This window comes from Otolemur garnettii, unplaced genomic scaffold, assembly GCF_000181295.1.
Source record: "Otolemur garnettii isolate 467f Iridium unplaced genomic scaffold, OtoGar3 scaffold00044, whole genome shotgun sequence".
Taxonomy (NCBI): domain Eukaryota; kingdom Metazoa; phylum Chordata; class Mammalia; order Primates; family Galagidae; genus Otolemur; species Otolemur garnettii.
The window spans coordinates 9,944,182-9,948,587 of record NW_003852439.1 but is presented as its reverse complement, the minus strand read 5'-3'; positions in this window follow the sequence as shown (position 1 = coordinate 9,948,587).

The following is a 4,406-nucleotide window of genomic DNA, read 5'->3' as shown; positions in this document are numbered from 1 at the left end:
CAGGCCCAGCTACTTGGAAGTCTGAGGCATGAGGATCTTGAACCCAGGAACCTAAGGTTGCTGGGAGTTAGGCTGGTCGCACCGTACTCTATCCTGGGGCAACAGAATAAGACTGCCTCAAAAACAAAAACACTCTGAAATCTCAGCGAACATGATTCACGCCACTGCACCAGTAGCTGCATCAATAAAATATGATGTGTCTTTCTAGACATTTATATCGTGGAAAAAGAGCAATTTATAACTGAAAAGAGTAATCTCTAATGCTGAAATTTCAGGTCATCAGCAATTAGGTGAGAAAATTGGCCTTCCTCAGACTACACCAAATTGGCAGTCACCTACTACTATTCCTATGCAGGTGGAGACAGCTTTAGTGCTTCAGATTCAGAAAATGATGGTGTATAAAAAGCAAGCGATGCAGAATTACACAATTCTATTTTCATTTGTGGTTCCACTCGGTTTAGCTGTGAGAGCTAAATCAAGCTGTTTTACCTCACTGTGCCTCAAAACATTTCATCCACAAATTATACCACATCTTTCACTGTTAAAAAGAGGACTAAAATATTCTTCTAATAAGATAAAAAGCCTGGTATTCAACAGGTGTCCCACACAAGCATCCTAATACTCTCAGTCCCATTCTTCCACTTCCTCAACCTCCAAGCAAAGGTTTCTCTTCCATCTCTCTTTTCCTCACCAGCCCCTTAGGAAAAGATGCAGACTTCAGAGTTCAGACCAACTAAATCCTAATCCAGTGGCATCTATCACCACTGTGCCTGTTTCCTCATCTCTTAAAACCAGGGCGCACAGAGTTGTTCAAAGAGTTAAGTGAAATGATACAAATACACAGAAGGTACCTGGAAGATCGTTAAAAACAAACAAAAAGTTGTTATTATTCAGCCGCCTCCTCAGTTTTGCTGCTGTTTCTTTCTAAACGCTAAGTTAACCCAACTCAAACAGTCTCTGAACTTGCCATGCATCTTACAATACGGTAGGCAAGACCCAGTGTGGCTATGTAAATAGAAATAAGTATAAATGAGACAAAATTTAAGATTAAGTTCTTCATCCGCACTAGCCGTATTTCAAGTGTTCTTAGTTACACGCGGCCAACGGCACCCAGAGAACCTTCTAGCATTGCAGAAAGTGCCGTGGGGCAGGCCTGGGCACTCGGCCGGGGTGCAGCAGCGGTTTAGTCCCGGCTCCCGACTGCTCAAGCCTCAGCGGGGCGCTCTGACTTGGACCCCAGCGGGCCGGAGCCCTGAGTATCTGGGAGACCCGCAAGCCACAGGGGGAGGGGCTGCCTTACTGCGGAGGTCGCGGAAAGACATGGTCCCCAGCAGGCACGGGTCACAGCCACTAGCCCCTCAGCGCTCCCGGATCCGGCGCTCAACGGTCTCTATGGCAACCAAGGAAGGCCTGGACGGTCCGCGTTTGGGGCCAAATGAGACGAGCACTGAAGCAGCCACAGCGTGCGCAGGCGCACGAGAAGGGGCGCTCGGCAGAAGGTACGGTGGAGGAGCAAAGGGAAGCGGGCGTGGCGCTGCCGGCCTCCGCAGGGGGCTGTGAGCCCTGCACCCTTCGAACTCCTCTTTTCACACTTAGCAAACATTTGCCATCAGGTGACGTGCTCAGAGCATGTACCCGCTATGTGTTAGACACTGTGCTAAGCACTTAACAAACTGCTTATTTCCTCCTCACTTCTCTAAAGAATGTACTATAATCTGACGAAGCCGGTTGGAACCTCGGCCTGCGCGTGGCAGGCTTCCTCTCTGGCATCTGTAAAATGTCTGTAAATGCGGCTCAGCGACCCGCGTCCAGAGGTCTAGAGAAGGGCCCGTGGCTTGCGGCGGACTAGGCTTAGGCTGTGGAGAGGAGACCGGGGTTAGCAAGGAGGTGAGAGCTGAGCGACCTTCCGCGCACGCGCAGACGGCTCAGCCTCTACGACAAGCCGGAAGTCAGGCCGGAGCCTAGTCCCGCGGCCTTTTCCGTGGCGGGAGTCCCTGCCTCTGATTGAGGGAGGAGTAACATGGCGGAGGACCACACCCCGGACTGGGCTGAGGTCTGCCCGGGGCCTAACGGGGAGCCCTCTCTGAAGAGTTACCCCCGGGAAAAGGGAAAGGAGGAGACAGAGAAGGGCTGCGGGGAGTGGGGGGCTGTGAAATGAGCTGAGACTGGCAAAGTGGTTCTCAGATGGTTCCCATTGCTCACTACACCCGTAAAGACCAGTGTACACGTATTGAGACAGCAGGAGTTGTAGTGGAGAAGGGGTTTAATACACAAGGCACCAGGCAGGAGACAAGAGTAATTTCTCCAGTCCATCTCCAGGAGAATTTATTTTAAAGGTGATTTGGAGAATAAAGAGCTAGGGAATTGAGTCTACTGGTTGGCTGGAGATGAACTTAGAGGATTAGGAAGCAGAAATTGTCTTCTTGGAAAACAGGAGTTCCTCGGTAGGGATAGCAGCACTTGTTGGAGGACCATTTCGGTGACGTCAGTTGGTTTCCCTCTTCCCCCAGTGCAGGATCTGGAATGTGTTTCAAAGACCAGGCTTACATTGTACAATAGTGACGTTATCTACAGAAGTGTTTGGGGGAAGTCACAAATCTTCCCTCTGTCAAGAATATGTGACTCTTAAGCAGTATGCAGTTCAGCAGTAGGAAAGTTAGGCAACAATGGATGGTTTAACTTTTAGCTATATTAAAGATTTTTGTAGAAATCAGTCTTGGATCATTTCTGCCTTTTGGCCTTACATTGTTTTTATATAGGTTGTTTCACAGAGAGCCACCAGATATCCTCTATTCCTTGGTGGTATGGAAAAGTAGTAGATGCATACATAGAACTTAAATAAAGTCTGTGGAGAAATCTATATGTAAAGAAAGGAACCCCTGCTCTTACCTAGCACTATATACAAAAATCAATTTAAAAAGGCTCACAAACCTAAATGTAAAATTTTAAACTATAAATTTTCTAGAAGGAAATTTGCTGGAAAAGCTTTGTGACTGGGTAAGACAAGAATTCTTAGGTATGCCAAAAGCACAGTGCCTAAAATAAACTCTTTTGGGATGCACTGGACTTCATCAAAATAGAAAAATTCTGCACTTAAAAAAAGAAACTGTTAAAAAGCAAAATTTCAACAAATTGGATGTAATGATTGAATTAGCATTTATTAGGGACTCAGGAATGGGACAGCATCTGTAGGGCATGGTTGAACATTGAGTTTTTGTGAAGTAGCTTCATCAGGAACAAGGAACCAGCATGGTGCAAAAAGCAACCCATACTTTCCTTGTGTGGGTTAAGGCAGAGGGGGCTTCCTGATCATGTATGGGTTAAGGCAGAGGGGACTTCCTGAGGCATTTGTTGTGAATCTCCTGGGTTTGGCACATTGGCCAGTTTGATTATGAGGTACCTAGCACTAGCGACTCCATTCCATTCTGGTTTGGTCTTGTCTGTTGGTGTCTAATGCAGAAGCTCATTCTCATTCCAAAATAATGGCTGCCTTCTGATAAATTTTATTTCACCACATTATTAAGAAAACAAAAAGAGGTGGGGTGTGGTAGCTCACACCTGTAATCCCAGCACTGTAGGAGGCTGAGGCAGGAGGATTGCTTGAGCTCAGAACTTTGAGACCAGCCTGAGCAAGAGTGAGACTCCATCTCTATTAACAGTAGAAAAAATTAGCTGGGTGTTGTAGCTGGTGCCTATTATCCCTGTTACTTGCGAGGGTAAGGCAGGATGATCACTTGACCCCAGGAGTTTGAGGTTGCTATAAACTATGTTGACACCACAGCACTCTAGTCTGGGCAACAAAGTGAGACTTTGTCTCCAAAAAAAAAAAAAAACAAAAACTTGTGTTTAGATATATAAAGAACTCTTTTTTTTTTTGAGATAGAGCCTCAAGCTGTCCCCCTGGGTAGAGTGCCGTGGCATTACAGCTCACAGCAACCTCCAACTCCTGGGCTCCAGCGAGTCTCCTGCCTCTAGAATATATAAAGAACTCTTGAGATGGAGCAGGGATTCCTCTCTTGGGGGCCAACTGGGACTCCCAAACCAAGAAAATAAAGAACCTTGAATTCCTTCAAGGGAAATTCTAGGCACTTATCCAGCCTTGAAAAGTAAGAAAGCAACCTGATAAAAAAGAAGATGGTAACAAGCAAGCCAGAGTCGCAGGGTGTTTGGGTTCCCTATAGAAATTGAAAGATAACATCTTAGCATATGTTCTTGAGTTGTTTTTCAGAAACTCCACCAAATGGAAAATACTGCCCACTATCCCATAGACCTCAGAGAAGTGGGAATTGAGGACTGAACTCTGACCCTTTCTTTCCTCTAAATTTCTTCTTGAGGGCCCTGAAGAGAGTTACACCCACAGGAATCAAAGAATCTCTCAATCCACCTATGACCTGAAAGCCCCTCTC